Source organism: Gorilla gorilla, chromosome 11 (genome assembly GCF_029281585.2).
Source record: "Gorilla gorilla gorilla isolate KB3781 chromosome 11, NHGRI_mGorGor1-v2.1_pri, whole genome shotgun sequence".
NCBI lineage: Eukaryota > Metazoa > Chordata > Mammalia > Primates > Hominidae > Gorilla > Gorilla gorilla.
In genome coordinates this window covers 12,792,821-12,819,925 of record NC_073235.2, presented here as the reverse complement: position 1 = coordinate 12,819,925, position 27,105 = coordinate 12,792,821, and positions in this window count along the sequence as shown.

Below are 27,105 nucleotides of genomic sequence, written 5' to 3'. Positions count from 1 at the left end.
CAATTTTATACAAAGTGCAGTGTAGATATTTCCAAGTTCATACAGATAGTGGTGTAGATATTTCCAGGTTCATACAAATGGCGGTGTAGATATTTACATGTTCATACAAATGGCGGTATAGTTATTTCCATGTTCGTACAGATGTCGGTGTGGATATTTCCATGTTCATACCAATAGCGGTGTAGTTATTTCCATGTTCATACAGTTAGCGGTGTAGATATTTCCATGTTCATACAGAAGGCGGTGTAGATATTTACATGTTCATACAGATGGCGGTGTAGATATTTCCATGTTCGTACGGATGGCAGTGTAGATATTTCCATGTTCATACAGGTGGCGGTGTAGATATTTCCATGTTCATACAGATAGCGGTGTAGGTATTTCCATGTTCATACAGATAGCGGTGTAGATAATTCCATGTTCATACAGTTAGCTGTGTAGATATTTCCATGTTCATACAGATGGCGGTGTAGATATTTACATGTTCATACAGATGGCGGTGTAGATATTTCCATGTTCATACAGATAGCAGTGTAGATATTTCCATGTTCATACAGATAGCGGTGTATATATTTCCATGTTCATACAGATAGCGGTGTAGATATTTCCATGTTCGTACAGATAGCGGTGAAGATATTTCCATGTTTATACAGATAGCGGCGTAGATATATCCATGTTTATACAGATAGCAGTGTAGATATTTCCATGTTTATAGAGATAGTGGTGTAGATAATTTCAATTTTATACAGAGAGCAGTGTAGATATTTCCAAGTTCATACAGATAGTGGTGTCGATATTTCCAGGTTCATACAAATGGCGGTGTAGATATTTCCATGTTCTTCCAGATAGCGGTTTAGTTATTTCCATGTTCATTCAGATAGCGGTGTAGATATTTCCATTTTCATACAGATGGCGGTGTAGATATTTACATGTTCACACAGATGGCGGTGTAGATATTTCCATGTTCGTACAGATAGCGGTGTAGTTATTTCCATGTTCATACAGATAGCGGTGTAGATATTTCCATGTTCACAGATAGCGGTGTAGATATTTCCATGTTCATACACTTAGCGGTGTAGATATTTCCATGTTCATACAGATGGCGGTGTAGATATTTACATGTTCATACAGATGGCGGTGTAGTTATTTCCATGTTCATACAGATAGCGGTGTAGAGATTTCCATGTTCATACAGATAGCGGTGTAGATATTTCCATGTTGATACAGATAGCGGTGTAGATATTTCATGTTCATACCAATAGCGTTGTATACATTTCCATGTTCATACAGTTAGCGGTGTAGATATTTCCATGTTCATACAGATAGCGGTGTCGATATTTCCATGTTCATACAGATAGCGGTGTACATATTTCCATGTTCATACAGATAGCGGTGTAGATATTTCCATGTTCATACAGATAGCGGTGTAGATAATTCCATGTTCATACAGTTAGCGGTGTAGATATTTCCATGTTCATACAGATGGCGGTGTAGATATTTCCATGTTCATACAGATCGCGGTGCAGGTATTTCCATGTTCATACAGATAGCGGTGTAGATATTTCCATGTTCATACAGATAGTGGTGTAGATAATTCCATGTTCATACAGTTAGCTGAGTAGATATTTCCATGTTCATACAGATGGCGGTGTAGATATTTACATGTTCATACAGATGGCGGTGTAGATATTTCCATGTTCATATATTTAGCGGTGTAGATATTTCCATGTGCATACAGATGGCGGTGAAGATATTTCCATGTTCATACAGATGGCGGTGTAGATATTTCCATGTTTGTACGGATGGCTGTGTAGATATTTCCATGTTCATACAGGTGGCGGTGTAGTTATTTCCATGTTTATACAGATAGCAGTGTAGTTATTTCCATGTTAATAGAGATAGCTGTGTGGATATTTCCATTGATATACATATAGCTGTGTAGATATTTGCATGTTCATACAGATAGCGGTGTAGATATTTCCATGTTCGTACAGATAGCGGTGTAGATATTTCCATGTTCATACAGATAGCGGTGTAGATATTTCCATGTTCATAGAGATAACGGTGTAGATATTTCCATGTTCATACAAACAGCGGTGTAGATATTTCCATATTTATACAGATGGTGGTGTAGATATTTCCATGTATATAGAGACGGCGTTCTAGATATTTCCATGTTTACAGAGATAGTGGTGTAGTTATTTCCAAGTTTATAGAGACAGCGTTGTAGATATTTCCATGTTTATACAGATAGCAGTGAAGATATTTCCATGTTTATACAGATAGCGGTGTAGATATTTCCATGTTTATACAGATAGCAGTGAAGATATTTCCATGTTTATAGAGATAGTGGTGTAGATAATTTCAATTTTATACAGAGAGCAGTGTAGATATTTCCAAGTTCATACAGATAGCGGTGTAGATATTTCCACGTTTATAGAGATGGTGGTGTAGATATTTCCATGTTCATACAGACGACGGTGTAGATATTTCCATGTTTATAGGGATGGCGGTGTAGATATTTTCATGTTTACACAGATGGCGGTGTAGATATTTCCATGTTCATACAGATGGCGGTATAGATGTTTCCATGTTCATACAAATGGCGGTGAAGATATTTCCATGTTCATACAGATGGCGGTGTAGGTATTTCCATGTTTGTACGGATGGCTGTGTAGATATTTCCATGTTCATACAGGTGGCGGTGTAGTTATTTCCATGTTTATACAGATAGCAGTGTAGTTATTTCCATGTTAATAGAGATACCTGTGTGGATATTTCCATTGATATACATATAGCTGTGTAGATATTTGCATGTTCATACAGATAGCGGTGTAGATATTTCCATGTTCGTACAGATAGCGGTGTAGATATTTCCATGTTCATACAGATAGCGGTGTAGATATTTCCATGTTCATACAGATAACGGTGTAGATATTTCCATGTTCATACAAACAGCGGTGTAGATATTTCCATGTTTATACAGATGGTGGTGTAGATATTTCCATGTATATAGAGATGGCGTTCTAGATATTTCCATGTTTACAGAGATAGTGGTGTAGTTATTTCCAAGTTTATAGAGACAGTGTTGTAGATATTTCCATGTTTATACAGATAGCAGTGAAGATATTTCCATGTTTATACAGATAGCGGTGTAGATATTTCCATGTTTATACAGATAGCAGTGAAGATATTTCCATGTTTATAGAGATAGTGGTCTAGATAATTTCAATTTTATACAGAGAGCAGTGTAGATATTTCCAAGTTCATACAGATAGCGGTGTAGATATTTCCACGTTTATAGAGATGGTGGTGTAGATATTTCCATGTTCATACAGACGACGGTGTAGATATTTCCATGTTTATAGGGATGGCGGTGTAGATATTTTCATGTTTACACAGATGGCGGTGTAGATATTTCCATGTTCATACAGATGGCGGTGTAGATATTTACATGTTCATACAGATGGCGGTGTAGATATTTCCATGTTCATACAGATAGCGGTGTAGATATTTCCATGTTCATACAGATAGCGGTGCAGATAATTCCATGTTCATACAGTTAGCTCTGTAGATATTTCCATGTTCATGCAGATGGCGGTGTAGGTATTTGTATGTTCATACAGATGGCGGTGTAGATATTTCCATGTTCATACAGATAGCGGTGTAGATTTTTCCATGTTCATACAGATAGCGGTGTAGATATATCCATGTTTATATAGATAGTGGTGTAGATAATTTCAATTTTATACAAAGTGCAGTGTAGATATTTCCAAGTTCATACAGATAGTGGTGTAGATATTTCCAGGTTCATACAAATGGCGGTGTAGATATTTACATGTTCATACAAATGGCGGTATAGTTATTTCCATGTTCGTACAGATGTCGGTGTGGATATTTCCATGTTCATACCAATAGCGGTGTAGATATTTCCATGTTCATACAGTTAGCGGTGTAGATATTTCCATGTTCATACAGAAGGCGGTGTAGATATTTAAATGTTCATACAGATGGCGGTGTAGATATTTCCATGTTCGTACGGATGGCAGTGTAGATATTTCCATGTTCATACAGGTGGCGGTGTAGATATTTCCATGTTCATACAGATAGCGGTGTAGGTATTTCCATGTTCATACAGATAGCGGTGTAGATAATTCCATGTTCATACAGTTAGCTGTGTAGATATTTCCACGTTTATAGAGATGGTGGTGTAGATATTTACATGTTCATACAGATGGCGGTGTAGATATTTCCATGTTCATACAGATAGCGGTGTATATATTTCCATGTTCATACAGATAGCGGTGTAGATATTTCCATGTTCGTACAGATAGCGGTGAAGATATTTCCATGTTTATACAGATAGCGGCGTAGATATATCCATGTTTATACAGATAGCAGTGTAGATATTTCCATGTTTATAGAGATAGTGGTGTAGATAATTTCAATTTTATACAGAGAGCAGTGTAGATATTTCCAAGTTCATACAGATAGCGGTGTAGATATTTCCACGTTTATAGAGATGGTGGTGTAGATATTTCCATGTTCATACAGACGACGGTGTAGATATTTCCATGTTCATACAGATAGCGGTGTAGATATTTCCACGTTTATAGAGATGTTGGTGTAGATATTTTCATGTTCATACAGATGGCGGTGTAGATATTTCCATGTTCATACAGATAGCGGTGTAGATATTTCCATGTTCATACAGATAGCGGTGTAGATATTTCCATGTTCATACAGATGGCGGTGTAGATATTTACATGTTCGTACAGATGGCGGTGTAGATATTTCCATGTTCATACAGATAGCGGTGTAGATATTTCCATGTTCATACAGATAGCGGTGTATATATTTCCATGTTCATACAGATAGCGGTGTAGATATTTCCATGTTCGTACAGATAGCGGTGAAGATATTTCCATGTTTATACAGATAGCGGCGTAGATATATCCATGTTTATACAGATAGCAGTGTAGATATTTCCATGTTTATAGAGATAGTGGTGTAGATAATTTCAATTTTATACAGAGAGCAGTGTAGATATTTCCAAGTTCATACAGATAGTGGTGTCGATATTTCCAGGTTCATACAAATGGCGGTGTAGATATTTCCATGTTCTTCCAGATAGCGGTTTAGTTATTTCCATGTTCATTCAGATAGCGGTGTAGATATTTCCATGTTCATACAGATGGCGGTGTAGATATTTACATGTTCACACAGATGGCGGTGTAGATTTTTCCATGTTCGTACAGATAGCGGTGTAGTTATTTCCATGTTCATACAGATAGCGGTGTAGATATTTCCATGTTCACAGATAGCGGTGTAGATATTTCCATGTTCATACACTTAGTGGTGTAGATATTTCCATGTTCATACAGATGGCGGTGTAGATATTTACATGTTCATACAGATTGCGGTGTAGTTATTTCCATGTTCATACAGATAGCGGTGTAGAGATTTCCATGTTCATACAGATAGCGGTGTAGATATTTCCATGTTGATACAGATAGCGGTGTAGATATTTCCATGTTCATACCAATAGCGTTGTATACATTTCCATGTTCATACAGTTAGCGGTGTAGATATTTCCATGTTCATACAGATAGCGGTGTCGATATTTCCATGTTCATACAGATAGCGGTGTACATATTTCCATGTTCATACAGATAGCGGTGTAGATATTTCCATGTTCATACAGATAGCGGTGTAGATAATTCCATGTTCATACAGTTAGCGGTGTAGATATTTCCATGTTCATACAGATGGCGGTGTAGATATTTCCATGTTCATACAGATCGCGGTGCAGTTATTTCCATGTTCATACAGATAGCGGTGTAGATATTTCCATGTTCATACAGATAGTGGTGTAGATAATTCCATGTTCATACAGTTAGCTGAGTAGATATTTCCATGTTCATACAGATGGCGGTGTAGATATTTACATGTTCATACAGATGGCGGTGTAGATATTTCCATGTTCATACATTTAGCGGTGTAGATATTTCCATGTTCATACAGATGGCGGTGAAGATATTTCCATGTTCATACAGATGGCGGTGTAGATATTTCCATGTTTGTACGGATGGCTGTGTAGATATTTCCATGTTCATACAGGTGGCGGTGTAGTTATTTCCATGTTTATACAGATAGCAGTGTAGTTATTTCCATGTTAATAGAGATAGCTGTGTGGATATTTCCATTGATATACATATAGCTGTGTAGATATTTGCATGTTCATACAGATAGCGGTGTAGATATTTCCATGTTCGTACAGATAGCGGTGTAGATATTTCCATGTTCATACAGATGGCGGTGTAGATATTTCCATGTTCATACAGATGGCGGTGTAGATATTTCCATGTTTATAGGGATGGCGGTGTAGATATTTTCATGTTTATACAGATGGCGGTGTAGATATTTCCATGTTTACACAGATAGCAGTGTAGACATTTCCATGTTTACACAGATAGCGGTGTGGATATTTCCATGTTTATGCAGATAACAGTGTAGATATTTCCATGTTTATACAGATAGCAGTGCAGATATTTCCATGTTTATACAGATAGCGGTGTAGATATTTCCATCTTAATACAGATGGCGGTGTAGATATGTCCATGTTCGTACAGATGGCGGTGTAGAATTTCCATGTTCATACAGATGGCGGTGTAGATATTTCGAAGTTTATAGAGATAGCGCTGTAGTTATTTCCATATTTATAGAGAAATCGGTGTAGATATTTCCATGTATATTCAGATAGCTGTGTAGATATTTCCATGTTCATGCAGATAGCGGTGTAGATATTTCCATGTTTATACAGATAGCAGTGTAGATATTTCCATGTTTATAGAGATAGTGGTGTAGATAATTTCAATTTTATACAGAGAGCAGTGTAGATATTTCCAAGTTCACACAGATAGCGGTGTAGATATTTCCATGTTTATAGGGATGGCCGTGTAGATATTTTCATGTTTACACAGATGGCAGTGTAGATATTTCCATGTTTACACAGATAGCGGTGTGGATATTTCCAAGTTTATGCAGATAGCAGTGTATATATTTCCATGTTTATACAGATAGCGGTGCGGATATTTCCATGTTTATACAGATAGTTGAACAGATATTTCCATGTTTATACAGATAGCGGTGTAGATATTTCCATCTTAATACAGATGGGGGTGTAGATATGTCCATGTTTGTACAGATGGCGGTGTAGATATTTCCCTGTTCATACAGATGGCGGTGTAGATATTTCGAAGTTTATAGAGATAGCGCTGTAGTTATTTCCATATTTATAGAGAAATCTCTGTAGATATTTCCAAGTATATTCAGATAGCTGTGTAGATATTTCCATGTTCATGCAGATAACGGTGTAGATATTTCCATGTTCATCCAGATGCCGGTGTACATATATCCATGTTCATACAGATGGCGGTGAAGATATTTCCATGTTAATACAGATGGTGGTGTAGATATTTCCATGTTCATACAAATGGCGGTGTAGATATTTCCATATTCATAGAGATGGCAGTGTAGATATTTCCATATTTATACAGATAGCAGTGTAGTTATTTCCATGTTTATAGAGATAGCAGTGTAGATATTTCCATTGATATACAGATAGCTGTGTAGATATTTGCATGTTCATACAGATAGCGGTGTAGATATTTCCATGTTCATACAGATAGCGGTGTAGATATTTCCATGTTCATACTGATAGCGGTGTAGATATTTCCATGTTCATACAGATAGCGGTGTAGATATTTCCATGTTCAAGCAGATAGCGGTGTAGATATTTCCATGTTCATACATTTAGCGGTGTAGATATTTCCATGTTCATACAGATGGCGGTGTAGATATTTACATGTTCATACAGATGGCGGTGTAGATATATCCATGTTCATACAGATAGCGGTGTAGCTATTTCCATGTTCATACAGATAGCGGTGTAGATATTTCCATCTTCATACAGATAGCGGTGTAGATATTTGAATGTTCTTACCGAGAGTTGTGTAGATATTTCCATGTTCATACAGTTAGCGGTGTAGATATTTCCATGTTCATACAGATGGCGGTGTAGATATTTACATGTTCATAGAGATGGCGGTGTAGATATTTCCATGTTCGTACGGATGGCAGTGTAGATATTTCCAAGTTCATACAGGTTGCGGTGTAGATATTTCCATGTTTATACAGATAGCAGAGTAGTTATTTCCATGTTTATAGAGATAGCTGTGTAGATATTCGCATTGATATACAGATAGCTGTGTATATATTTGCATGTTCATACAGAAAGCGGGGTAGATGTTTCCATGTTCGTACAGATAGCCGTGTAGATATTTCCATGTTCATACAGATAGCGGTGTAGATATTTCCACGTTTATAGAGATGGCGGTGTAGATATTTCCATGTTCATACAGATGGCGGTGTAGATATTGCCATGTTTATAGGGATGGCGGTGTAGATATTTTCATGTTTACACAGAAGGCGGTGTAGATATTTCCATGTTTACACAGATAGCTTTGTACACATTTCCATGTTTACACAGATGGCGGTGTGGATATTTCCATGTTTATGCAAATAGCAGTGTAGATATTTCCATGTTTACACAGATAGCGGTGCGGATATTTCCATGTTTATACAGATAGTTGGGCAGATATTTCCATGTTTATACAGATAGCGGTGTAGATATTTCCATCTTAATACAGATGTCGGTGTAGATATGTCCATGTTCAGATGGCGGTGTAGATATTTCCATGTACATAAAGATGGCGGTGTATATGTTTCGATGTTTATAGAGGTAGCGCTGTACTTATTTCCATGTTTATAGAGATAGCGGTGTAGATATTTCCATGTTCATACAGGTAGCGGTGTAGATATTTCCATGTTCATTCAGATGGCGGTGTAGATATTTACATGTTCATACAGATGGCGGAGTAGATATTTCCATGTTCATACAGATAGCGGTGTAGATATTTCCATGTTCATACAGAGAGCGGTGTAGATAATTTCATGTTCATACAGTTAGCTGTGTAGATATTTCCATGTTCATACAGATGGCGGTGTAGATATTTACATGTTCATACAGATGGCGGTGTAGATATTTCCATGTTCATACAGATAGCGGTGTAGATATTTCCATGTTCATACAGATAGCGGTGTAGATATTTCCATGTTCATACAGATAGCGGTGCAGATATTTCCATGTTCATAGCAATAGCGGTGTAGACATTTCCATGTTCATACATTTAGCGGTGTAGATATTTCCATGTTCATACAGATGGCGGTGAAGATATTTCCATGTTCATACAGATGGCGGTGTAGATATTTCCATGTTCATACAGATGGCGGTGTAGATATTTCCATGTTTATAGGGATGGCGGTGTAGATATTTTCATGTTTATACAGATGGCGGTGTAGATATTTCCATGTTTACACAGATAGCAGTGTAGACATTTCCATGTTTACACATATAGCGGTGTGGATATTTCCATGTTTATGCAGATAACAGTGTAGATATTTCCATGTTTATACAGATAGCAGTGCGGATATTTCCATGTTTATACAGATAGCGGTGTAGATATTTCCATCTTAATACAGATGGCGGTGTAGATATGTCCATGTTCGTACAGATGGCGGTGTAGAATTTCCATGTTCATACAGATGGCGGTGTAGATATTTCGAAGTTTATAGAGATAGCGCTGTAGTTATTTCCATATTTATAGAGAAATCGGTGTAGATATTTCCATGTATATTCAGATAGCTGTGTAGATATTTCCATGTTCATGCAGATAGCGGTGTAGATATTTCCATGTTTATACAGATAGCAGTGTAGATATTTCCATGTTTATAGAGATAGTGGTGTAGATAATTTCAATTTTATACAGAGAGCAGTGTAGATATTTCCAAGTTCACACAGATAGCGGTGTAGATATTTCCATGTTTATAGGGATGGCCGTGTAGATATTTTCATGTTTACACGGATGGCAGTGTAGATATTTCCATGTTTATACAGATAGCAGTGTAGTTATTTCCATGTTAATAGAGATAGCTGTGTGGATATTTCCATTGATATACATATAGCTGTGTAGATATTTGCATGTTCATACAGATAGCGGTGTAGATATTTCCATGTTCGTACAGATAGCGGTGTAGATATTTCCATGTTCATACAGATGGCGGTGTAGATATTTCCATGTTCATACAGAGGACGGTGTAGATATTTCCATGTTTATTGGGATGGCCGTGTAGAAGTTTTCATGTTTACACAGATGGCGGTGTAGATATTTCCATGTTTACACAGATGGCGGTGTAGACATTTCCATGTTTACACAGATAGCGGTGTGGATATTTCCATGTTTATGCGGATAGCAGTGTAGTTATTTCCATGTTTATACAGATAGCGGTGCGGATATTTCCATGTTTATTCAGATAGCGGTGCGGATATTTCCATGTTTATACAGATAGTTGGGCAGATATTTCCATGTTTATACAGATAGCGGTGTAGATATTTCCATCTTAATACAGATGGCGGTGTAGATATGTCCATGTTTGTACAGATGGCGGTGTAGATATTTCCATGTTCATACAGATGGCGGTGTAGATATTTCGAAGTTTATAGAGATAGCGCTGTAGTTATTTCCATATTTATAGAGAAATCTGTGTAGATATTTCCGTGTATATTCAGATAGCTGTGTAGATATTTCCATGTTCATGCAGATAGCGGTGTAGATATTTCCATGTTCATCCAGATGCCGGTGTACATATATCCATGTTCATACAGATGGCGGTGAAGATATTTCCATGTTCGTACAGATGGTGGTGTAGATATTTCCATGTTCATACAAATGGCGGTGTAGATATTTCCATGTTCATAGAGATGGCGGTGTAGATATTTCCATGTTCATACAAATGGCGGTGTAGATATTTCCATGTTCATACAAATGGCGGTGTAGATATTTCCATGTTCATACAGATGGCGGTGTAGATATTTCCATGTTCATACAGATAGCCGTGTAGATATTTCCATGTTCATACAGATAGCGGTGTAGATATTTCCATGTTCATACAGATAGCGGTGTAGATATTTCCATGTTCATACCGATAGCGGTGTAGATATTTCCATGTTCATACAGTTAGCGGTGTAGATATTTCCATGTTCATACAGATGGCGGTGTAGATATTTACATGTACATACAGATGGCGGTGTAGATATTTCCATGTTCGTACGGATGGCAGTGTAGATATTTCCATGTTCATACAGGTGGCGGTGTAGATATTTCCATGTTTATACAAATAGCAGTGTAGTTATTTCCATGTTTATAGAGAGAGCTGTGTAGATATTTCCATTGATATACAGATAGCTGTGTAGATATTTGCATGTTCATACAGATAGCGGTGTAGATATTTTCATGTTCATACAGATAGCGGTGTAGATATTTCCATGTTCATACAGATAGCGGTTTAGATATTTCCATGTTCATACAGATAACGGTGTAGATATTTCCATGTTCATACAGATAGCTGTGAAGATATTTCCATGTTCATACAGTTAGCGGTGTAGATATTCCCATGTTCATACAGATGGCGGTGTAGATATTTACATGTTCATACAGATGGCAGTATAGATATTTGCATGTTCGCAGAGATGGCGGTGTAGATATTTGCATGTTCATAGAGATGGCGGTGTAGGTATTTCCATGTTTATGCACATAGCGGTATAGATATTTCCATGTTTATACAGATGGTGGTGTAGATATTTCCATTTTCATAGAGATGGTGGTCTAGATATTTCCATGTTTTCAGAGATAGTGGTGTAGTTATTTCCAAGTTTATAGAGACAGCGTTGTAGATATTTCCATGTTCATACAGATAGCGGTGTAGATATTTCCATGTTCATACAGATAGCGGTGTAGATATTTCCATGTTCATACCAATAGCGTTGTAGACATTTCCATGTTCATGTATTTAGCGGTGTAGATATTTCCATGTTCATACAGATGGCGAAGATATTTCCTTGTTCATACACATAGCGGTGTAGATATTTCCATGTTCATACAGTTAGCGGTGTAGATATTTCCATGTTCATAGAGATGGTGGTGTAGATATTTCCATATTTATACAGATAGCAGTGTAGTTATTTCCATGTTTATAGAGATAGCAGTGTAGATATTTCCATTGATATACACATAGCTGTGTAGATATTTGCATGGTCATACAGATAGCGGTGTAGATATTTCCATGTTCATACAGTTAGCGGTGTAGATATTTCCATGTTCATACAGATGGCGGTGTGGATATTTTCGTGTTCATACAGGTGGCGGTATAGATATTTCCATGTTCGTACAGATGGCGTTGTAGATATTTCCATGTTCATAGAGATGGTGGTGTAGATATTTCCATGTTTATGCAGATAGCGGTATAGATATTTCCATGTTTATACAGATGGTGGTGTAGATATTTCCATGTTTATAGAGATGTCAGTGTAAATATTTCCATGTTCATACAGATGGCGGTGTAAATATTTCCATGTTTATAGGGATGGCGGTGTAGATATTTTCATGTTTACACAGACGGCGGTGAAGATATTTCCATGTTTACACAGATAGCAGTGTAGACATTTCCATGTTTACACAGATAGCGGTGTGGATATTTCCATGTTTATGCAGATAGCAGTGTAGATATTTCCATGGTTATAGAGATAGCAGTGCAGATATTTCCATTGATATACAGATAGCTGTGTAGATATCTGCATGTTCATACACATAGCGGTGTAGATATTTCCATGTTTATACACATAGCGGTGTAGATATTTCCATGTTCGTACAGATGGCGGTGTAGATATTTGCATGTTCATACAGATGGCGGTGTAGATATTTCGAAGTTTATAGAGATAGCGCTGTAGTTATTTCCATATTTATAGAGAAATCTGTGTAGATATTTCCATGTATATTCAGATAGCTGTGTAGATAGATCCATGTTCATGCAGATAGCGGTGTAGATATTTCCATGTTCATCCAGATGCCGGTGTACATATATCCATGTTCATATAGATGGCGGTGAAGATATTTCCATGTTCATACAGATGGTGGTGTAGATATTTCCATGTTCATACTAATGGCGGTGTAGATATTTCCATGTTCATAGAGATGGCGCTGTAGATATTACCATGTTCATACAAATGGCGGTGTAGATATTTCCAAGTTCATAGAGATGGCGGTGTTGATATTTCCATATTTATAGAGATAGCAGTGTAGTTATTTCCATGTTTATACAGATAGTACTGTAGATATTTCCATTTATTTACAGATAGCTGTGTAGATATTTGCATGTTCATAGAGATAGCGGTGTAGATATTTCCATGTTCATACAGATAGCGGTGTAGATATTTCCATGTTCATACAGATAGCGGTGTAGATATTTCCATGTTTACACAGATGGCGGTGTAGACATTTCCATGTTTACACAGATAGCGGTGTGGATATTTCCATGTTTATGCAGATAGCAGTGTAGTTATTTCCATGTTTATACAGATAGCGGTGCGGATATTTCCATGTTTATTCAGATAGCGGTGCGGATATTTCCATGTTTATACAGATAGTTGGGCAGATATTTCCATGTTTATACAGATAGCGGTGTAGATATTTCCATCTTAATACAGATGGCGGTGTAGATATGTCCATGTTTGTACAGATGGCGGTGTAGATATTTCCATGTTCATACAGGTGGCGGTGTAGATATTTCGAAGTTTATAGAGATAGCGCAGTAGTTATTTCCATATTTATAGAGAAATCTGTGTAGATATTTCCGTGTATATTCAGATAGCTGTGTAGATATTTCCATGTTCATGCAGATAGCGGTGTAGATATTTCCATGTTCATCCAGATGCCGGTGTACATATATCCATGTTCATACAGATGGTGGTGAAGATATTTCCATGTTCATACAGATGGTGGTGTAGATATTTCCATGTTCATACAAATGGCGGTGTAGATATTTCCATGTTCATAGAGATGGCGGTGTAGATAATTCCATGTTCATACAAATGGCGGTGTAGATATTTACATGTTCATACAGATGGCGGTGTAGATATTTCCATGTTCATACAGATAGCAGTGTAGATATTTCCATGTTCATACAGATGGCGGTGTAGATATTTACATGTTCATACAGATGGCGGTGTAGATATTTCCATGTTCATACAGGTGGCGGTGTAGATATTTCCATGTTTATACAAATAGCAGTGTAGTTATTTCCATGTTTATAGAGAGAGCTGTGTAGATATTTCCATTGATATACAGATAGCTGTGTAGATATTTGCATGTTAATACAGATAGCGGTGTAGATATTTTCATGTTCATACAGATAGCGGTGTAGACATTTCCATGTTCATACAGATAGCGGTGTAGATATTTCCATGTTCATACAGATAACGGTGTAGATATTTCCATGTTCATACAGATAGAAGTGTAGATATTTCCATGTTCATACAGTTAGCGGTGTAGATATTTCCATGTTCATACAGATGGCGGTGTAGATATTTACATGTTCATACAGATGGCAGTATAGATATTAGCATGTTCGCAGAGATGGCGGTGTAGATATTTGCGTGTTCATAGAGATGGCGGTGTAGATATTTCCATGTTCATACAAATGGCGGTGTAGATATTTACATGTTCATACAGATGGCGGTGTAGATATTTCCATGGTCATACAGATAGCAGTGTAGATATTTCCATGTTCATACAGATAGCGGTGTAGATATTTCCATGTTCATACAGATAGCGGTGTAGATATTTCCATGTTCATACCGATAGCGGTGTAGATATTTCCATGTTCATACAGTTAGCGGTGTAGATATTTCCATGTTCATACAGATGGCGGTGTAGATATTTACATGTTCATACAGATGGCGGTGTAGATATTTCCATGTTCGTACGGATGGCAGTGTAGATATTCCCATGTTCATACAGGTGGCGGTGTAGATATTTCCATGTTTATACAAATAGCATTGTAGTTATTTCCATGTTTATAGAGAGAGCTGTGTAGATATTTCCATTGATATACAGATAGCTGTGTAGATATTTGCATGTTCATACAGATAGCGGTGTAGATATTTCCATGTTCATACAGATAGCGGTGTAGATATTTCCATGTTCATACAGATAGCGGTGTAGATATTTCCATGTTCATACAGATAACGGTGTACATATTTCCATGTTCATACAGATAGCAGTGAAGATATTTCCATGTTCATACAGTTAGCGGTGTAGATATTCCCATGTTCATACAGATGGCGGTGTAGATATTTACATGTTCATACAGATGGCAGTATAGATATTTGCATGTTCGCAGAGATGGCGGTGTAGATATTTGCATGTTCATAGAGATGGCGGTGTAGGTATTTCCATGTTTATGCACATAGCGGTATAGATATTTCCATGTTTATACAGATGGTGGTGTAGATATTTCCATGTTTATAGAGATGGTGGTCTAGATATTTCCATGTTTACAGAGATAGTGGTGTAGCTATTTCCAAGTTTATAGAGACAGCGTTGTAGATATTTCCATGTTCATACAGATAGCGGTGTAGATATTTCCATGTTCATACAGATAGCGGTGTAGATATTTCCATGTTCATACCAATAGCGTTGTAGACATTTCCATGTTCATGTATTTAGCGGTGTAGATATTTCCATGTTCATACAGATGGCGAAGATATTTCCTTGTTCATACACATAGCGGTGTAGATATTTCCATGTTCATACAGTTAGCGGTGTAGATATTTCCATGATCATAGAGATGGCGGTGTAGATATTTCCATATTTATACAGATAGCAGTGTAGTTATTTCCATGTTTATAGAGATAGCAGTGTAGATATTTCCATTGATATACACATAGCTGTGTAGATATTTGCATGGTCATACAGATAGCGGTGTAGATATTTCCATGTTCATACAGTTAGCGGTGTAGATATTTCCATGTTCATACAGATTGCGGTGTGGATATTTTCATGTTCATACAGGTGGCGGTATAGATATTTCCATGTTCGTACAGATGGCGTTGTAGATATTTCCATGTTCATAGAGATGGTGGTGTAGATATTTCCATGTTTATGCAGATAGCGGTATAGATATTTCCATGTTTATACAGATGGTGGTATAGATATTTCCATGTTTATTGAGATGTCATTGTAAATATGTTCATTTTCATACAGATGGCGGTGTAAATATTTCCATGTTTATAGGGATGGCGGTGTAGATATTTTCATGTTTACACAGACGGCGGTGTAGATATTTCCATGTTTACACAGATAGCAGTGTAGACATTTCCATGTTTACACAGATAGCGGTGTGGATATTTCCATGTTTATGCAGATAGCAGTGTAGATATTTCCATGTTTATAGAGATAGCAGTGCAGATATTTCCATTGATATACAGATAGCTGTGTAGATATTTGCATGTTCATACACATAGCGGTGTAGATATTTCCATGTTTATACACGTAGCGGTGTAGATATTTCCATGTTCGTACAGATGGCGGTGTAGATATTTCCATGTTTATACAGATAGCAGTGTAGTTATTTCCATGTTTATAGAGATAGCAGTGTAGATATTTCCATTGATATACAGATAGCTGTGTAGATATTTGCATGGTCATACAGATAGCGGTGTAGATATTTCCATGTTCGTACAGATAGCTGTGTAGATATTTCCATGTTGATACAGATAGCGGTGTAGATATATCCATGTTCATACAGATAACGGTGTAGATATTTCCGTGTTCATACAGATAGCGGTGTAGATATTTCCATGTTCATACAGTTAGCGGTGTAGATATTTACATGTTCATACAGATGGCGGTGTAGATATTTACATGTTCATACAGATGGCGGTATAGATATTTCCATGTTCGTACAGATGGCGGTGTAGATATTTCCATGTTCATAGAGATGGCGGTGTAGATATTTCCATGTTTATGCAGATAGCGGTATAGATATTTCCATGTTTGTACAGATGGTGGTGTAGATATTTCCATGTTTATAGAGATGACGGTCTAGATATTTCCATGTTTACAGAGATAGTGGCGTAGTTATTTCCAAGTTTATAGAGACAGCGTTGTAGATATTTCCATGTTTATACAGATAGCAGTGAAGATATTTCCATGTTTATACAGATTGCGGTGTAGATATTTCCATGTTTATACAGATAGTAGTGTAGATATTTCCATGTTTATAGAGATAGTGGTGTAGATAATTTCAATTTAATACAGAGAGCAGTGTAGGTATTTCCAAGTTCATACAGATAGCGGTGTAGATATTTCCACGTTTATAGAGATGGCGGTGCAGATACTTCCATGTTCATACAGAGGACGGAGTAGATATTTCCATGTTTATTGGGATGGCGGTGTAGATATTTTCATGTTTACACACATGGCGGTGTAGATATTTCCATGTTTACACAGATAGCGGTGTAGACATTTCCAAATTTACACAGATAGCGGTGTAGACATTTCCATGTTTACACAGATAGCGGTATGGATATTTCCATGTTTATGCAGATATCAGTGTAGATATTTCCATGTTTATACAGATAGCGGTGCGAATATTTCCATGTTTATTCAGATAGCGGTGCGGATATTTTCATGTTTATACAGATATTTGGGCAGATATTTCCATGTTTATACAGATAGCGGTGTAGATATTTCCATCTTAATACAGATGGCGGTGAAGATATGTCCATGTTTGTACAGATGGCGGTGTAGATATTTCCATGTTCATACAGATGGTGGTGTAGATATTTCCATGTTCATACAAATGGCGGTGTAGATATTTCCATGTTCATAGAGATGGCGGTGTAGATAATTCCATGTTCATACAAATGGCGGTGTAGATATTTACATGTTCATACAGATGGCGGTGTAGATATTTCCATGTTCATACAGATAGCAGTGTAGATATTTCCATGTTCATACAGATGGCGGTGTAGATATTTACATGTTCATACAGATGGCGGTGTAGATATTTCCATGTTCATACAGGTGGCGGTGTAGATATTTCCATGTTTATACAAATAGCAGTGTAGTTATTTCCATGTTTATAGAGAGAGCTGTGTAGATATTTCCATTGATATACAGATAGCTGTGTAGATATTTGCATGTTAATACAGATAGCGGTGTAGATATTTTCATGTTCATACAGATAGCGGTGTAGACATTTCCATGTTCATACAGATAGCGGTGTAGATATTTCCATGTTCATACAGATAACGGTGTAGATATTTCCATGTTCATACAGATAGAAGTGTAGATATTTCCATGTTCATACAGTTAGCGGTGTAGATATTTCCATGTTCATACAGATGGCGGTGTAGATATTTACATGTTCATACAGATGGCAGTATAGATATTAGCATGTTCGCAGAGATGGCGGTGTAGATATTTGCGTGTTCATAGAGATGGCGGTGTAGATATTTCCATGTTCATACAAATGGCGGTGTAGATATTTACATGTTCATACAGATGGCGGTGTAGATATTTCCATGGTCATACAGATAGCAGTGTAGATATTTCCATGTTCATACAGATAGCGGTGTAGATATTTCCATGTTCATACAGATAGCGGTGTAGATATTTCCATGTTCATACCGATAGCGGTGTAGATATTTCCATGTTCATACAGTTAGCGGTGTAGATATTTCCATGTTCATACAGATGGCGGTGTAGATATTTACATGTTCATACAGATGGCGGTGTAGATATTTCCATGTTCGTACGGATGGCAGTGTAGATATTCCCATGTTCATACAGGTGGCGGTGTAGATATTTCCACGTTTATACAAATAGCATTGTAGTTATTTCCATGTTTATAGAGAGAGCTGTGTAGATATTTCCATTGATATACAGATAGCTGTGTAGATATTTGCATGTTCATACAGATAGCGGTGTAGATATTTCCATGTTCATACAGATAGCGGTGTAGATATTTCCATGTTCATACAGATAGCGGTGTAGATATTTCCATGTTCATACAGATAACGGTGTACATATTTCCATGTTCATACAGATAGCAGTGAAGATATTTCCATGTTCATACAGTTAGCGGTGTAGATATTCCCATGTTCATACAGATGGCGGTGTAGATATTTACATGTTCATACAGATGGCAGTATAGATATTTGCATGTTCGCAGAGATGGCGGTGTAGATATTTGCATGTTCATAGAGATGGCGGTGTAGGTATTTCCATGTTTATGCACATAGCGGTATAGATATTTCCATGTTTATACAGATGGTGGTGTAGATATTTCCATGTTTATAGAGATGGTGGTCTAGATATTTCCATGTTTACAGAGATAGTGGTGTAGCTATTTCCAAGTTTATAGAGACAGCGTTGTAGATATTTCCATGTTCATACAGATAGCGGTGTAGATATTTCCATGTTCATACAGATAGCGGTGTAGATATTTCCATGTTCATACCAATAGCGTTGTAGACATTTCCATGTTCATGTATTTAGCGGTGTAGATATTTCCATGTTCATACAGATGGCGAAGATATTTCCTTGTTCATACACATAGCGGTGTAGATATTTCCATGTTCATACAGTTAGCGGTGTAGATATTTCCATGTTCATAGAGATGGCGGTGTAGATATTTCCATATTTATACAGATAGCAGTGTAGTTATTTCCATGTTTATAGAGATAGCAGTGTAGATATTTCCATTGATATACACATAGCTGTGTAGATATTTGCATGGTCATACAGATAGCGGTGTAGATATTTCCATGTTCATACAGTTAGCGGTGTAGATATTTCCATGTTCATACAGATTGCGGTGTGGATATTTTCATGTTCATACAGGTGGCGGTATAGATATTTCCATGTTCGTACAGATGGCGTTGTAGATATTTCCATGTTCATAGAGATGGTGGTGTAGATATTTCCATGTTTATGCAGATAGCGGTATAGATATTTCCATGTTTATACAGATGGTGGTATAGATATTTCCATGTTTATTGAGATGTCATTGTAAATATGTTCATTTTCATACAGATGGCGGTGTAAATATTTCCATGTTTATAGGGATGGCGGTGTAGATATTTTCATGTTTACACAGATGGCGGTGTAGATATTTCCATGTTTACACAGATAGCAGTGTAGACATTTCCATGTTTACACAGATAGCGGTGTGGATATTTCCATGTTTATGCAGATAGCAGTGTAGATATTTCCATGTTTATAGAGATAGCAGTGCAGATATTTCCATTGATATACAGATAGCTGTGTAGATATTTGCATGTTCATACACATAGCGGTGTAGATATTTCCATGTTTATACACGTAGCGGTGTAGATATTTCCATGTTCGTACAGATGGCGGTGTAGATATTTCCATGTTTATACAGATAGCAGTGTAGTTATTTCCATGTTTATAGAGATAGCAGTGTAGATATTTCCATTGATATACAGATAGCTGTGTAGATATTTGCATGGTCATACAGATAGCGGTGTAGATATTTCCATGTTCGTACAGATAGCTGTGTAGATATTTCCATGTTGATACAGATAGCGGTGTAGATATATCCATGTTCATACAGATAACGGTGTAGATATTTCCGTGTTCATACAGATAGCGGTGTAGATATTTCCATGTTCATACAGTTAGCGGTGTAGATATTTACATGTTCATACAGATGGCGGTGTAGATATTTACATGTTCATACAGATGGCGGTATAGATATTTCCATGTTCGTACAGATGGCGGTGTAGATATTTCCATGTTCATAGAGATGGCGGTGTAGATATTTCCATGTTTATGCAGATAGCGGTATAGATATTTCCATGTTTGTACAGATGGTGGTGTAGATATTTCCATGTTTATAGAGATGACGGTCTAGATATTTCCATGTTTACAGAGATAGTGGCGTAGTTATTTCCAAGTTTATAGAGACAGCGTTGTAGATATTTCCATGTTTATACAGATAGCAGTGAAGGTATTTCCATGTTTATACAGATTGCGGTGTAGATATTTCCATGTTTATACAGATAGTAGTGTAGATATTTCCATGTTTATAGAGATAGTGGTGTAGATAATTTCAATTTAATACAGAGAGCAGTGTAGGTATTTCCAAGTTCATACAGATAGCGGTGTAGATATTTCCACGTTTATAGAGATGGCGGTGCAGATACTTCCATGTTCATACAGAGGACGGAGTAGATATTTCCATGTTTATTGGGATGGCGGTGTAGATATTTTCATGTTTACACACATGGCGGTGTAGATATTTCCATGTTTACACAGATAGCGGTGTAGACATTTCCAAATTTACACAGATAGCGGTGTAGACATTTCCATGTTTACACAGATAGCGGTATGGATATTTCCATGTTTATGCAGATATCAGTGTAGATATTTCCATGTTTATACAGATAGCGGTGCGAATATTTCCATGTTTATTCAGATAGCGGTGCGGATATTTTCATGTTTATACAGATATTTGGGCAGATATTTCCATGTTTATACAGATAGCGGTGTAGATATTTCCATCTTAATACAGATGGCGGTGAAGATATGTCCATGTTTGTACAGATGGCGGTGTAGATATTTCCATGTTCATACAGATGGCGGTGTAGATATTTCGAAGTTTATAGAGATAGCGCTGTAGTTATTTCCATATTTATAGAGAAATCTGTGTAGATATTTCCATGTACATTCAGATAGCTGTGTAGATACATCCATGTTCATGCAGATAGCGGTGTAGATATTTCCATGTTCATTCAGATGCCGGTGTACATATATCCATGTTCATATAGATGGCGGTGAAGTTATCTCCATGTTCATAGAGATGGTGGTGTAGATATTTCCATGTTCATACTAATGGCGGTGTAGATATTTCCATGTTCATAGAGATGGCGCTGTAGATATTACCATGTTCATACAAATGGCGGTGTAGATATTTCCAAGTTCATAGAGATGGCGGTGTTGATATTTCCATATTTATAGAGATAGCAGTGTAGTTATTTCCATGTGTATAGAGATAGTAGTGTAGATATTTCCATTTATTTACAGATAGCTGTGTAGATATTTGCATGTTCATAGAGATAGCGGTGTAGATATTTCCATGTTCATTCTGATAGCGGTGTAGATATTTCCATGTTCATACAGATAGCGGTGTAGATATTTCCATGTTCATACAGATAGCAGTGTAGATATTTCCATGTTCATACAGATAGCGGTGTACATATTTCCATGTTCATACAGTTAGCGGTTTAGATATTTCCATGTTCATACAGATGGCGGTGTAGATATTTACATGTTCATACAGATGGCGGTGTAGGTATTTCCCTGTTCATACAGATAGCGGTGTAGATATTTCCATGTTCATACAGATAGCGGTGTAGATATTTCCATGTTCATACAGATAGCGGTGTAGATATTTCCATGTTCATACCAATAGCGGTGTAGACATTTCCATGTTCATATATTTAGCGGTGTAGATATTTCCATTTTCGTACAGATGGCGGTGTATATATTTCCATGTTTATACAGATAGCAGTGTAGTTATTTCCATGTTTATAGAGATAGCAGTGTAGATATTTCCATTGATATACAGATAGCTGTGTAGATATTTGCATGGTCATACAGACAGCGGTGTAGATATTTCCATGTTCGTACAGATAGCTGTGTAGATATTTCCATGTTGATACAGATAGCGGTGTAGATATATCCATGTTCATACAGATAACGGTGTAGATATTTCCGTGTTCATACAGATAGCGGTGTAGATATTTCCATGTTCATACAGTTAGCGGTGTAGATATTTACATGTTCATACAGATGGCGGTGTAGATATTTACATGTTCATACAGATGGCGGTATAGATATTTCCATGTTCGTACAGATGGCGGTGTAGATATTTCCATGTTCATAGAGATGGCGGTGTAGATATTTCCATGTTTATGCAGATAGCGGTATAGATATTTCCATGTTTGTACAGATGGTGGTGTAGATATTTCCATGTTTATAGAGATGACGGTCTAGATATTTCCATGTTTACAGAGATAGTGGCGTAGTTATTTCCAAGTTTATAGAGACAGCGTTGTAGATATTTCCATGTTTATACAGATAGCAGTGAAGGTATTTCCATGTTTATACAGATTGCGGTGTAGATATTTCCATGTTTATACAGATAGTAGTGTAGATATTTCCATGTTTATAGAGATAGTGGTGTAGATAATTTCAATTTAATACAGAGAGCAGTGTAGGTATTTCCAAGTTCATACAGATAGCGGTGTAGATATTTCCACGTTTATAGAGATGGCGGTGCAGATACTTCCATGTTCATACAGAGGACGGAGTAGATATTTCCATGTTTATTGGGATGGCGGTGTAGATATTTTCATGTTTACACACATGGCGGTGTAGATATTTCCATGTTTACACAGATAGCGGTGTAGACATTTCCATGTTTACACAGATAGCGGTGTAGACATTTCCATGTTTACACAGATAGCGGTATGGATATTTCCATGTTTATGCAGATATCAGTGTAGATATTTCCATGTTTATACAGATAGCGGTGCGAATATTTCCATGTTTATTCAGATAGCGGTGCGGATATTTTCATGTTTATACAGATATTTAGGCAGATATTTCCATGTTTATACAGATAGCGGTGTAGATATTTCCATCTTAATACAGATGGCGGTGAAGATATGTCCATGTTTGTACAGATGGCGGTGTAGATATTTCCATGTTCATACAGATGGCGGTGTAGATATTTCGAAGTTTATAGAGATAGCGCTGTAGTTATTTCCATATTTATAGAGAAATCTGTGTAGATATTTCCATGTACATTCAGATAGCTGTGTAGATACATCCATGTTCATGCAGATAGCGGTGTAGATATTTCCATGTTCATCCAGATGCCGGTGTACATATATCCATGTTCATATAGATGGCGGTGAAGTTATTTCCATGTTCATAGAGATGGTGGTGTAGATATTTCCATGTTCATACTAATGGCGGTGTAGATATTTCCATGTTCATAGAGATGGCGCTGTAGATATTACCATGTTCATACAAATGGCGGTGTAGATATTTCCAAGTTCATAGAGATGGCGGTGTTGATATTTCCATATTTATAGAGATAGCAGTGTAGTTATTTCCATGTGTATAGAGATAGTAGTGTAGATATTTCCATTTATTTACAGATAGCTGTGTAGATATTTGCATGTTCATAGAGATAGCGGTGTAGATATTTCCATGTTCATTCAGATAGCGGTGTAGATATTTCCATGTTCATACAGATAGCGGTGTAGATATTTCCATGTTCATACAGATAGCAGTGTAGATATTTCCATGTTCATACAGATAGCGGTGTACATATTTCCATGTTCATACAGTTAGCGGTTTAGATATTTCCATGTTCATACAGATGGCGGTGTAGATATTTACATGTTCATACAGATGGCGGTGTAGGTATTTCCCTGTTCATACAGATAGCGGTGTAGATATTTCCATGTTCATACAGATAGCGGTGTAGATATTTCCATGTTCATACAGATAGCGGTGTAGATATTTCCATGTTCATACCAATAGCGGTGTAGACATTTCCATGTTCATATATTTAGCGGTGTAGATATTTCCATTTTCGTACAGATGGCGGTGTAGATATTTCCATGTTTATACAGATAGCAGTGTAGTTATTTCCATGTTTATAGAGATAGCAGTGTAGATATTTCCATTGATATACAGATAGCTGTGTAGATATTTGCATGGTCATACAGATAGCGGTGTAGATATTTCCATGTTCGTACAGATAGCTGTGTAGATATTTCCATGTTGATACAGATAGCGGTGTAGATATATCCATGTTCATACAGATAACGGTGTAGATATTTCCGTGTTCATACAGATAGCGGTGTAGATATTTCCATGTTCATACAGTTAGCGGTGTAGATATTTACATGTTCATACAGATGGCGGTGTAGATATTTACATGTTCATACAGATGGCGGTATAGATATTTCCATGTTCGTACAGATGGCGGTGTAGATATTTCCATGTTCATAGAGATGGCGGTGTAGATATTTCCATGTTTATGCAGATAGCGGTATAGATATTTCCATGTTTGTACAGATGGTGGTGTAGATATTTCCATGTTTATAGAGATGACGGTCTAGATATTTCCATGTTTACAGAGATAGTGGCGTAGTTATTTCCAAGTTTATAGAGACAGCGTTGTAGATATTTCCATGTTTATACAGATAGCAGTGAAGATATTTCCATGTTTATACAGATTGCGGTGTAGATATTTCCATGTTTATACAGATAGTAGTGTAGATATTTCCATGTTTATAGAGATAGTGGTGTAGATAATTTCAATTTAATACAGAGAGCAGTGTAGGTATTTCCAAGTTCATAGAGATAGCGGTGTAGATATTTCCACGTTTATAGAGATGGCGGTGCAGATACTTCCATGTTCATACAGAGGACGGAGTAGATATTTCCATGTTTATTGGGATGGCGGTGTAGATATTTTCATGTTTACACACATGGCGGTGTAGATATTTCCATGTTTACACAGATAGCGGTGTAGACATTTCCATGTTTACACAGATAGCGGTGTAGACATTTCCATGTTTACACAGATAGCGGTATGGATATTTCCATGTTTATGCAGATATCAGTGTAGATATTTCCATGTTTATACAGATAGCGGTGCGAATATTTCCATGTTTATTCAGATAGCGGTGGGGATATTTTCATGTTTATACAGATATTTGGGCAGATATTTCCATGTTTATACAGATAGCGGTGTAGATATTTCCATCTTAATACAGATGGCGGTGAAGATATGTCCATGTTTGTACAGATGGCGGTGTGGATATTTCCATGTTCATACAGATGGCGGTGTGGATATTTCGAAGTTTATAGAGATAGCACTGTAGTTATTTCCATATTTATAGAGAAATCTGTGTAGATATTTCCATGTACATTCAGATAGCTGTGTAGATACATCCATGTTCATGCAGATAGCGGTGTAGATATTTCCATGTTCATCCAGATGCCGGTGTACATATATCCATGTTCATATAGATGGCGGTGAAGTTATTTCCATGTTCATAGAGATGGTGGTGTAGATATTTCCATGTTCATACTAATGGCGGTGTAGATATTTCCATGTTCATAGAGATGGCGCTGTAGATATTACCATGTTCATACAAATGGCGGTGTAGATATTTCCAAGTTCATAGAGATGGCGGTGTTGATATTTCCATATTTATAGAGATAGCAGTGTAGTTATTTCCATGTGTATAGAGACAGTAGTGTAGATATTTCCATTTATTTACAGATAGCTGTGTAGATATTTGCATGTTCATAGAGATAGCGGTGTAGATATTTCCATGTTCATTCAGATAGCGGTGTAGATATTTCCATGTTCATACAGATAGCGGTGTAGATATTTCCATGTTCATACAGATAGCAGTGTAGATATTTCCATGTTCATACAGATAGCGGTGTACATATTTCCATGTTCATACAGTTAGCGGTTTAGATATTTCCATGTTCATACAGATGGCGGTGTAGATATTTACATGTTCATACAGATGGCGGTGTAGGTATTTCCCTGTTCATACAGATAGCGGTGTAGATATTTCCATGTTCATACAGATAGCGGTGTAGATATTTCCATGTTCATACAGATAGCGGTGTAGATATTTCCATGTTCATACCAATAGCGGTGTAGACATTTCCATGCTCATATATTTAGCGGTGTAGATATTTCCATGTTCATACAGATTGCGGTGTAGATATTTCCATGTTCATAGAGATGGTGGTGTAGATATTTCCATATTTATACAGATAGCAGTGTATTTATTTCCATGTTAATAGAGATAGCAGTGTAGATATTGCCATTGATATACAGATAGCTGTGTAGATATTTGCATGGTCATACAGATAGCGGTGTAGATATTTCCATGTACATACAGATAACGGTGTAGATATTTCCATGTTCATACAGATAGCGGTGTAGATATTTCCATGTTCATACAGTTAGCGGTGTAGATATTTCCATGTTCATAGAGATGGCGGT